The following is a 13,114-nucleotide window of genomic DNA, read 5'->3' as shown; positions in this document are numbered from 1 at the left end:
TTCCCAGATCTCATACCCACATCTACACCTCCACCTCAAATCTCCCATGAATTAGTCCTCAAGGCACTATCCAAGGCCAAGAACACTGCTTCAATGGGTGTGGCTAATATATAAGGCTGGTTACTGGCTAGCCTGAAACAGTACCTGCCAGAATCCCCCCCCTCCTCCAGCCTTTCAGTCTTAGTCTGTAAACCAGCTCTATGCCATCTGAATTGAAGATTGCAACTACCATCCTCTTACACAAAGGAGATGCATTGGTTAACCTGGGAAATTATAGAACAAGTTTAACCAGCCTCATCTGTAAGGCTATGGAAAGGATCATTATGGAGATACAAATGAACTCAGCAATTAGGACTTCCCATAGAGATTCATTTGATATAACAGAATACATATGATTTATTACTGTGCAGCTAAATTAATAGCAGATAAAGTCTTGTCAAAAACAAAACACAGGGTAATGAGGGAATGGAAGGGGAGAAATTGAATGCCATCATGGAAATATTGAACAAAGAAAGTATAAAGCAATTAAGACAAGTGTCACTGTTAGAAGAGTATAAAAGAGGGAACAGATCGACAAAAATACTCAGAAAGATATAAGCAATAAAAGCAATGTGTAGTATCAGAACAGCTCAAGATCTATTGTGCACTATCGCAAATAATAAACTAAAAATATCAGCACAGGCAGAAAAAGTTAGAAGATATGCTGATAAATATAAATGAAAATTACAAAATAAGCAATTTACTGATAACCCAAAAAGTTGTATAGCGAATTGGGAAACAAGACAAAAGGAATTTGAATACCACCAAAAAAAGAAGAAAAAAGATACATTTTGGAGAAATATCTATGAAGATCCTGTGAAACATGTTAAATAGGTAGAAGTAAAAGAAAGAATAAGAAGTTCAAATGTACAGGATATGAAATGGGATGAAGTAACAGAAAGATTGAAACAAAGTTAAGAAAAGCTCCTAATTGGAAAACCCCAGGCCCAGATGCAGTACCTAACTTCTGGCTAAAAGTATTAACATCTTTACACGAAGACTTAGCTATGAGCAAGAACTATTTATATGTGCACCCTGACCAGACAACAGCCTGGCTGACTATAGGAAAAACAATACTCCTACTTAAGAGCGAACCTGCAAGCTATCCTAAGTATAGACCAATAACTTGTCTTCTGATGAAGTATAAACTATACACTGGAATTGATGCAGACAGAGATTATAGTCATTTAGAAGAAAACTCAATTATGGCAGTAAAACAAAAGGGTAATAAAAGAAAGTAATATGGAACAAAGGATGATTTGTTGTTAAATAAAGTCATAATGCAGAACTGTAAAAAAGGGTAATAATCTAAGTATGACATGGATAGACTGGAAAAAAGTATTTGAAAGTATGTCACATTCATGGATAAAAGAGTGCTTAAAAATGTATAAGATACACCCTACTCTGATCGATTAGATTTCAGTGATGATGAAACAGTGGAAAACCACTTTGCAGTTAAGCCATACTAAAGGACAAATTATTATTCAGGGGATAAAAATTCAAAGGGGGATATTCCAGGGTGACTCCCTGTCACCACTGTTCTTTTGTCTTGCCCTTAACTCATAAAGCAGTCTACTTAGCAGATTAGGTCATGGCTACAATTTGGCTCCCAGAAAACAACAAACATGTAAAGACTTCTCATCTTCTTTTTGTGGGTAATTTAAAACGGTATAGTTCATCAGATGAGAAACTAAAAGCATAACTGCAAGTGGTCAAAACTTTATCAAATGATATAAGAATGTCATTTGGTCTTGATAAATGCACCAGAACAACCTTTAAAGCAGAAAAGCTGCAACACTAAGAAAACACCAGTTGTGGACAGGAATGTGATATAAAAGCACTTGAGCAAGAGGGAGTGTATAAATATTTGGGAATTGATGAAGGATCAACAATAAAACATGAGCAAATGTGAATAAGACTTAGCAGGACTGGCCTTAGGTCAACTAGCAACCTAGGCAAAAGGGCTCCACGGCGCCCCCCATACCACCTGGTGCCCTCATCCTGATTTACCTATGTGAAGATTGGGTGAAGATAGATGAAGGCTGCCAGCCTAGCCAGATAGAATTTTATAGATAATTCTGCCATCTGTAAATATTAATGTAAACCACAGGCTTGTTGTCTTAAATGGTAAAAATAGTGTTACATGTGGAACTGGTACAAAAATGGAACAACAGTGCACTCTGCTGACCAAGTAAAGCATGTTGTGACCCTTTGATGTAAACACGGCTCCGGCCGTCTAGATGAAGGAATTCTTGCTATTGTTTTAAGGCCATAGTTAATGGCCAGAATTTGCATGCATAAATGTCCTTAATGGCTTTGCTTCCTGACCTGGTGTGAGCTTACTAAAGAATGCAGCCTGGTAGCCTGGGAACCCCAGGAAAGTATGAAGAATGATGTAATGTGAATCAGGACTGTAATATCAATTTAAACAGAGAATCAGAGAGCATTAAGCATTTTTCTCTTGACCATCCAACTCAGCACTGTCTTGCTCTATATGTAAGTTTATCTTAGACTTGTGTTTTCTCTTAGAAATAGCTAGAAACTAGAAAGATTAGCCTAAGTGTTTTTCTGTGATGTCAGAACTGTACTATTGAATTATTTTAAGTATTTCTCTGAGATCTCTGAACTCTTGACTAGCACTGTGTATTAAAAAGTATTGTTTTGTGTTTTTAATTATTTATTATTAAATATTTGTAAACCCTTTTAACTGTGGCTGTTTTTGTAGAGATAATTTAAGCTCTTTAGAGTACCTGCATGCCTTTGGTAAAATTGTACAAATTGGCAAGTGGTACTACCTTTTAGACTGGGCAGAAAAGGGGAACAGCTGGAGAACCTGTGCCAGCCTTCCCCAGGAGTGTCTGTGTGGTTGTATAAACTCTTATCTCGAAGTGTGTGTGTGTGTGTGTGTGTGTGTGTGTCTGTGTGTGTCTGTGTGTGTCTGTGTGTGTCTGTGTGTGTCTGTGTGTGTGTGTGTGTGTGTGTGTCTGTGTGTGTCTGTGTGTGTCTGTGTGTGTCTGTGTGTGTCTGTGTGTGTCTGTGTGTGTGAGCTACTTCGGCAGGGACACAAAGCACTGGTTGGACTCAGAGGGTGCTGGAGGTTTTAGCTTGCCGACTAGGGTGAGATCTGGACCCTAGAGCTGTGCCAATAGGGAGTCTTATTGGGGACCTGGAGAGCAAGGGAGCGACCAGCCCCGGACTGATGGTGATCTCTGTGTGCTCTTTAGGGACATTGCACTTTACTGTGTGTATTTGTTATCTTTTCCTTCTTTATGAGACGCCCCTCACTGGTGTTAGTGGTGAGGATTGAGGCTCCTTGATTGCTGGGCCAGGGCACGGGCATCACAACCTACACCAAATAAATACTGAAAAAGCACCCCTGCTAGAGCAGCACCCTAGGTGGCTGCCTAGTTGGCCTATGCCTAAGGCCAGCTATGAGACTTAGCAAGGAATATTTTAGAAGACTTAAATTAATACTGAAAACAGCATTGACATCTAGGAATAAAGTCCAAGCTATAAATCAATTTGCTCTTTCTGTCCTAACTTACAGTTTTGGAGTGACTGACTGGCCCCAAAAGTGTTGGATTGGTTGGTCAGGAAAACAAGAAGAATGTTTCATGCTCTTCAAATGATTTATAAAAATCAGTGCATACCAAGAATACATATTCCCCATTCTGAAGGAGGTATGGGCCTCCTCAAAACAGACAATGCAATTGTCAGACTATATACATATCTGCTGACCTCACAAGACCCCAGTGTAGTGAAAGTTTTGAAACATGAGGAGAATAAGTCTAAGGTGACTTCCCTGCTTAGTTTATCAGAAGCACATCAGCATCAAGTGGGAATGGAAATCAAGTGGGAGTAGAAATCAAACCAGAAGTACATAAAAATCAGGCAGCAACTGAATGTGCCGAAAAACAAAAGAAAGAATGTAAGGTGAAGGATCAGATGAGAAGGAAAGAAATGTGGAAAATGCATAAATATAGTTACAGGTACAGAAAACTCTTATAACAACCACATGTTGATCAGGATCAAATGCAGGAATGGTTAAGGAGAGGTGAATTTAAACCAAAAGATGAAAGGTTAATATTGGTGGCCCATGATAGCGGACTATGTACACGTTGGTTTACAAAGTCCATTGAACATGTGGGAAAACAAAAAATGCAGGTTTTGTAAAACAGAACTGGAAACAGTCACATATTGTTAATGGTTGTGACATACTAATGGGAGAAGGATCATAGAAAACATCATAGAAAATTATTTAGTTTATATCACATGGGATCATCCATTACCAACAGTTCTAGATGCGAGACAACCAGATATAGTAGTCCGTGAAAAGAAGACAAAAGTAACATTGATCATTGAAATTGCTATACCCAGTGGCTACAGTGTCTTATGTACAGAGAGACACAAAGTCATAAAATAGCAGGATTTGCAGGAAGAAATGAACTGTCTGGGTATCTTTCTTCCACATTGCCCTCAAGTAACAGTAGGAGCAACTGGTCTTATGAAAAGAATTTACAATCATACTTCATATGTTACCGATACATGTAACCCCATACGAAAAACAGATGGAGTCATTATTGGACACATCGTGAGTGCTGGGAAGAGCACTTCTGGCTAACATCAAAGATTGAAACAATACTAATTTCATGAACTTTAATCATACTTTGACTTAGGAATTGGGTCCATTCCCATTGCAGTATTAGAAACCCAAAATTCCTGGCAAAATTAAAAAAGCTAGAATTAATAAATAAATCTGTAAGTAAAATAAACCACTCTACCCAAGCCAGTTTAGATTTGTCAAAGGCAAATTCTGCCAAATTACCCTGCTTGATTTCTTTGAGTATATTATTGAAGCAATGAAGGAGGGCAAATAAGTACTTACCACATATCTGGATTTCACAAAAGAGTTTGACACCATCCCATGCTTGGGTGTTATAGATAAACTATCTCAGCTAAATGTTAATCCCAATGTAACTTGCTGGATTTCATACTGGATCACAAGCAGAACCCAGGAAATTAGGGTAGGCTACTCTACCTCTTTCAAAAGATCTGTCACTAGTGCTGTGCCTCAGGGTTAAGTTCCTGGGGAACTCCTCTTTGTCATTTATATTTTGGAGGCCAAAGCTACTATTAATGATTTACAGCTGAGCAAGTTTGCAGCTGACTGTAAACTCAGTGTAATTATAACTCCTCAGAGGTGTTTTCCAAACCAGTAGCTAGCATGAAAACCACACACTAAAAATAAATGGCAAGAAATGTAAAATAGTGTCCTTTGGCAAGCAAGAAGTAGTAAGTCCTTTATATCTATTACACTGATAACACATGCCTGACAACTGATTCAGTAAATAGATGTGTAGATAATACACTGTCCTTTAATCACCATGTATCCACCACTATAAGAAAGTCTTTTTATGGATCCTAGGTCCAGAGATATGATCATAGCACTGCATTCTGAACTCATCAGGCCTATTATTAAGAACAATGCCCCCTTCAATATGTACTTGTGCAAACATTTGACACAACCTGATCACCTATAATGCTTTCTTACTAAGAAAATCAATCTCTTTTAGAACATAAATAGAATATATTGCAGAGATAGTTATTTATCAGAAATAATACTACTTCTTTGTAATTGTCTTCCACTCCACATAAAGCGATGTATTTCTTTTAAAGCATTCAGGTGAAATCTGGATGAATGGATGAGTAACCAGAAATTCACTCCTGGTTTATCACCCTTGCCCTTCATGGGTAGAGACAACATACAAATGTTTTGCTCATCTCTGTTTTATTCATACTTAAAATATAAGTGCTAAAGATATCTTGGGAATGTATGGCAAAGCTTCTATAGATTCTCACAGATCAATAGCCTAGTAAGTACCTATCAACCTATGTATGAAATGATGCCATGAATCAATGTCATTCCAAGAAGTTATGACTATATTAATGGAGATTAGAATATAGCAAATTATCCAAAGTATGTGTAAAGAAGACCTTGGTTCTTTTTAGTAGCAGCAGTGAGTAAACATTTAAAAAATACTCCAGTATGATGGGACTTTGAATACATATTTGGTTTTTGGACATGCTTTTTGCTGAACAATTATACTTATTGTTCCCATAATGAAAAAAAAAAACATTCTCCAGATCATGTTAAGCTTGTGTGTTGTCTGACCATGTACTTTATTAAAGTGCCAGAATTATTACCAGTAAACTCTTGAGCGAATGAAACTCAGATATTAATGGCAAGAAAAATAGGATGAAATGAATTTATATGACATTAGAGATTTCCAAGGTATTACATTAATGATAATAAATTCAAGCTATGGTTCAATATACAGGCAGGGTTTAGCTGAGTTTCCCTGGGGAAGGTGAACACTTGTGCAAGAAGAGTTAACACATTATTATAAAACCTAGTAGACACAAGCTCCAAAGTGTTTTTAGGCTTAGCATGACTGGTTGTCTCTCTTAAAAGGTAAAGGAATCAGACTGACCAGCAGATTAACACTGAAACAGCAAGAATTATTCATGAGATAAAAATACTTTTGCATCAATAAATTGAAATGTTTCAAATAATGTTCTTCGAGCATAGTGCTCTCTGGTGCTAAGAATGAGACATTCAGCACTAGACAAGCTCATCCTAAGAAATGCAATAGGTGAGATGAAAACTGGGACCTGAGAAATGGAACATATTTTTTAAGTTTTTAAGCAATATTTTTAACCTTTTGGAGGTGAGACCGTACAGGAGGATGTTAGAATAGAGGCTGAGTCCCTTTCAAACAGGCTAAGTTAAACAACTATTCCTCAAGAGCAGGTTAGATTTCTAGTGATGTTAGGAACGGGAGTAGGAATAAACCATTGCAGCTCATGTTTTAGGCAAACATGAGGATATTTCTAATGTAGTTAAAGTTTCTGTTTTGGAACATATAGAGAAAGATGAAAGTTTTAATAATAGCATTGAAAGTAAATTATTAAGAAGGCTGAGTTAATTTTAAAATACAACACTATAACACCTTATGGTCTTAATACCAAATTTAATTGGAATTGTTTGCTATTTAATTGATTTTCATTGTGTAAATTACAATTGGATGTTAATTAATTTTATAAATTCCAAAACATGCTTAAATGTAGAAAGATGACAAGCAGCAGATCTTGTAAAGTTTAATGCTTTTGATCTCTTTTAATAAAACCCAAGAACATCAGCAGAACTATCACCACGAAACAAACCAATCCTTTAATACTAGTGACAGATCATGTGACTATCACCCGACAAAAACAAACATAATACTGTTATGGTATAAAGTATGTATAATCTTTGCACTTTTAAAAGACTTTTAATATTAAGTATTTCATATAAACCCAGTAGTTAATTTTTAGAAAAAAATATGCCATTTCACTTCCTTATATTCCAAGAAAGCATTAATATCACCACCAGAGACATTAGTTGTAACAACATTTACAACATAAAAACAAATTTCTTGAAATTAATACAGGTACTAGCATGCTTAGTTAAAGCATTGTTGAAATCCTCATTGTCTATTGCCAGAGTGTGTTCATAAATTTGTTGTAAGAGCCTCCTTATGATTTTACCCACATAGAAGCTCTTGCAAGAGGTACAAGTAGCAAAACAAACAATATCTGTTGATTCACAAGTAAATCTTCCTTTTTGGTATAACACCTTCCCCTTATATCTCAAACCTATGTTAATACCTTCTTTGCTATAACTATACTATTTAATTTTTTTACATCTATAAGTGACACATATGTCTCAACCTCTTAGCATGAAAAAGCAGGACAAAGCCCTAAATAATGGGGGGACAAAGCCATAGACATAGGGACAGATTTTAAATATTACAAACTTAAATAGTTTCTACAATAATGGTATGCGTGTTAGCATGCATTTTCTGAAGGATACAATGTCTGAAATTCATATTTATCTCATTATTTAGTAACATCAGTCCTCAGTTTGTTGCCAGAAAATCACAGATTTTATGAGGAACAGACCAAAAATATCAGACAAAAATCTGGACATTCTGCAAAAATCTGGACAGCTGAGCTGTATGACCTGACAAAAGGTCGAACCATAACAGTCGCACCAATGTTATTACTCACTAAAAATGGGTTAATATTTCCAAGACATTTACACACAAAAATAGGTCTGTCAACAATAATATTAGCCAAATTTATGTTGCCTAAAAGAACTTTTTAATTATTATGAATAATACTTTTTATAAACCTCATTTCTGTTGTAATAGGGATAAGAAAAGCCCTAAAATCTACTTTTATTATTATTGTCCTGTTCTTATTTATAAGTACAGCTGCTTATTAAGGTGGGTGGAAACTTTTCCCATCTTTTTCCTGTAACTTCTGGCAAGATGGAATCCAACTTATTTTCAGAATAACTTCTAGCCATAAAAATATTTTTGGGAAAAGAGGTTTCAATAACACTAGAGGCATCATCACTAATAAGACATTTTAACTCATTCGCTCCAAAGGAGCTCAGGAAGTTTGCACTGTATCTTCCAATAGGCGGAGACTAAGCTTTTGACAGAATCAAATTATGCTCTCACATTTCAAACAAATGTTCATATCTTTGGAACCATAGGGTTATGATAGAAGTATAAATGGCAAACCCTTCAGCACAAACTATTTTATAGTGGTAGCATTCTTTAAGTTCAAGGTCTTAAACTGAATTTTATAATTCACAGTAAACAGTAATTATTATGTTTGTAATATTTTGCAAGCAAATTACAATATCTCAGCAATTTCTCAAGTTGCACACATACTGTCAGCAGCATTTTATTCTTCTAGCTGAGGGATTTCATATGAGGCTAAGGAGATCTGTCTGTGTTACTTGGTTGCTGAGATATTTAGAAAAAATGAAAATTATATCTATATAAATTAATATAATAAAAGCAACAGTTAATATCTCTTTACCTGCACTAGACAGAGGTCAATATATTAATACAGCTGAGTTTGCCATTGTGTAAGTTTTAAGATGAACTCTTTTAAAACCTTGTACATAGTATGGTTTTGGAATTATTGATGATGCACTCACTCGAGGCATTCCTTAAAATGGAGAACATTGATATCTGTACAGTGACTGAGACTTGGTTCAAGGCTCCAGAGATCACCCCTGCACTACCAGGCTTTAACTCATACCACACTTTTCAGCCATGTAACCTGGACCGGAACACCAAAGGCAGAAGTGTGTCCATATTCATTAAGGATAAACACACCTCCAGGCTAGTTGCTCATCATAATGCAGCCGAGGTTATCCAAGTGCAACTAACTCTGGGCAAAACTGCAATCCAAATTGTACCTTGCTACAGATCCCTCACCATGACCCAGGATTCCCACTCCTCTTTTCTTTATGTACTGGAAAATATTAGCGTTCAACCAAACACCATAATAATGGGTGATTTCAACTACCCCACCATTAACTGGGAAAACTACTCATGTACCAACTCCTTTGCTCAACGCTTTCTGGAATTCATAAACTCCAATGCCCTGGATCAACTTATCCACACCCCCACCAGGGGCAACAATATCCTAGATCTAGTCATTACCAACATGAGTGACTGGTGTTTCACACCTGAAGTCAACACCTCATTGGTCCGATCCGACCATAAGCTAATTACCCTAGATATCCACATCCTGCCCCCATTAAGGAAACCATGGTAAAAAAATTTTCTCCAAAGCCAACTTCATGTTTCTTAAGACAGAAGTGGTGAACATCATGACACCCATGCAGATGGACAATACAGTTATGACTACTGAATCCTACACAATTGCACTTTATAAGCACTTACATGAGTGCATGGATCGTGCTATCCCAAACAGAACCAAGATGCTATCCTCCAAAACAAGGAAGCCAATCTGGTGGTCCCCTGCCATAAACAAACTGTACAACAGAAGGAAGAAACTGTTGCAAAAGAGAGTAAAATCCCATGAGTGGAGGAGCTCCCTGGTCAGCCTCAGTAAGAAGCTGTGATCCCTGATAAAATCCTCCAAAGCTAGTCATGAAAACAAAATTGTAACTGATTCTAAACACAACCGCAAAGCATTCTATAGCTATGTCAAGAATCTCAGTGGCAACACTCAGATCTGCTCTGAGTTACAGCACAATGGCATTAAATATACAGACCCAACTGATATTGCCAACATCCTGGCAGATAGGTTCAGTGCTAACATTACCCCCCCTCTCACCCCTAAAGAGCCCATCGATATATCGGAAGAATGCAAATTTCCTGTAATCATGTTTGCACAGGTAAAAAACGCACTCTCCAAAGCCAAGAACACAGCATCCATGGGACCAGACAACATCCCAGGCTCCGTTCTACACAAACTACAGAACGAACTGGCATCCCACCTAAGTACCATGTTCAATCATAGCCTCACCTCAGGCTTTGTGCCTGCTGAATGGTGCACAGCAACGGTTATCCCACTCCACAAGGGGGGAGCCACCATGGACCCAGGGAACTACCGCCCCATTAGCCTGACGAGCCTGGTCTGCAAGGCCATGGAACATATTATCATGGAACTTATAAACAAAGACATTGGTAATCTCCAAACTCTGGACCCCACAAAGTTTGGGTTTATAAAAGGCCGATCATGTCTCCTAAACCTGATAGACTTCTTTGAAGCAGTCACCAAAGTCATTGACAAGGGTAAGGTGGTTCACACAGCCTATCTAGATCTTGCCAAAGCTTTCGACACCATCCCCCACTCTGGAATTATAGATAAACTCACTAAACTAGGTATAAATCCCAATGTCACAACATGGGTTGCCAACTGGCTCACTGACAGAACCCACACTCTGATAGTAGCAGACTCCAAATCCAACTTCAGACCAGTGACAAGTGGAGTACCATAGGATTCAGTCCTGGGTCCTCTCCTGTTTGGTTTCTACTTCTCTGAAGTACAGGCTAACACAGAAGGTCTTTGGCTAATGAAGTTCGCAAATGACTGCAAACTAGGAGCCATAATCGAAACTCCTAATGATGTGGACATCCTACAAAAGGGCCTCACTGTGCCTGGTGTCAAAGCCATGGCCTCAAGCTCAATGCCAAAAAGTGCATTGTCATCCCCTTTGGTAAAAACTCTGTACCCATGAACTACAACATAGGCGGTAGTATACTTAACACCGAAAGTGTGATAAGAGACCTTGGGACACAGGTGGACAGTAGTCTCTCCTTTGATAATCACATCGCCACAGTAGTCAGAAAATCCTTCGACGTGGCACACCTCATCACAAAATGTTTCTCATCCAGAAAAAAAGAGGTCATTGTTCCCTTCTACTCATCACTCAATAGACCCATTATAGAGTACAATGCCCCTTTTGGTATGTACCTCACAAGACATCTACAATAACTGGAAAGGCCACAGAAATACCTCACAAAGAGGGTTAGTGGCCTCAAGCAGATGCCCTACGCAGACCGTCTCAAAAAACTCCAGCTTTACTCCATCGCATATCGCCTAATCAGAGGTGATCTCTGCCTAACATACAAAGCTACGTCAAACCCAGAGCTGTTGGACATGCTCCACTTAAAGAAGTCCCAATCTCTCCGAGCTACATGCTCTAGGGACCTAAACCTTGTTACCACAATAAACAGAACATGCCAGAGGGATAGATTCCTGTCCCAGAGACTTCCCATACTCCGGAATAAACTACCTATCTATATCAAACAAAGCTCCTCATTAGCACACTTCAAGAAAAATCTTGATTGGATGGGAAATAGGAAATTCAACCCGGGGATCACCTCTGTGGCTCTGCTCGACAGTGGCACAGGAAAATAAATTTCTTGGGTGGCAAAAGCCAGGGTACCTTTTTCGTTGGGCTTGTATAGGCCCCAGGGCCGATAGCCTAGTACCTACCTATGAACATATGAACCTATAAATATGAACAAGCAATATTTACCACCTAGTGGCATCAGTAAGGTTTAACTTCAGATGCATCTGGAGGCATCACTCGGATGGAATGAGTTAACCTAATAAATTTACCCTAAATTATATTATGTTTCATAAACAAGGGGTGTTGATTATAAAAATTCAAATACTTGTTGACAAAAGTCTTTTTTCTAAAACTTGTACTGTGAAAACACTGCTTAACCTTATTTAAAATTAAACTCAAATGTTAGAACATAGCTGTATTACCAATATTAACCAAAGTAAATGGAATGAGTTAACCTAATAAATTCACCCTAAATTATATTATGTTTCATAAACAAGGGGTGCTGATTATAAAAATTCAAATACTTGTTGACAAAAGTCTTTTTTCTAAAACTTGTACTGTGAAAACACTGCTTAACCTTATTTAAAATTAAACTCAAATGTTAAAACATAGCTGTATTACCAATATTAACCAAAGTAAATGTTAAAAATCAGTATTACTATTAACAGCTCTCAAAAATAATTTAAATTCACCATTATTACAACTATAGATAAAAAAATATATCTATATGTCTGCAATAAAGTGATTTTAAAAAAAATGCATGCTTGATCACAAAATCTTGGTCCCACCAACTCATAACTAAGTTGGAAAGTACAAGGGCCATCCTAACACCCACTACAAACCTTTTTTTCTGTTTATACATTTTATCCTTGAATGAAAAAAATATTACCTAACACCAAATCAAATAATAAACAAAAAGTATTGATTTCTGTATTATCAAAACCAGTATAATGAGATAAATGACTTCTCACAAAATCTATACTAATATCTTGAATGATATTTGAATATAAAGAAGTGACATCTAAAGTAAAACAGCTACTTTCTGAACAACTTGTTTTGTAGTCATGTATTTAATTTAAGAAAGCCACTTAAACTCTGTCTTCTGGATTACTGGATTTAACATAGAGTCCAGATAAATTGAAATAGTTTCAGTTTTACTAAAATCAGCTACCACGGTAAGTCTAAATGGGGGGGGGGGGGGTAATTGAATCTTTGTGAATTTTAGGAATACCAAAAATTCTACTCATTTTAGGGTACTCAACCTTTAACAACCCAAATAAATGATAAACAATATAATTTTGATGTAATAAATTGATTAAGGCTAAGTCAATAGCTTGAAATGTA

Source organism: Protopterus annectens, chromosome 4.part0, assembly GCF_019279795.1.
Source record: "Protopterus annectens isolate FY-2018-M chromosome 4.part0, PAN1.0, whole genome shotgun sequence".
In the NCBI taxonomy this organism is placed as follows: Eukaryota; Metazoa; Chordata; order Ceratodontiformes; family Protopteridae; genus Protopterus; species Protopterus annectens.
This window is presented reverse-complemented; position numbering follows the sequence as displayed.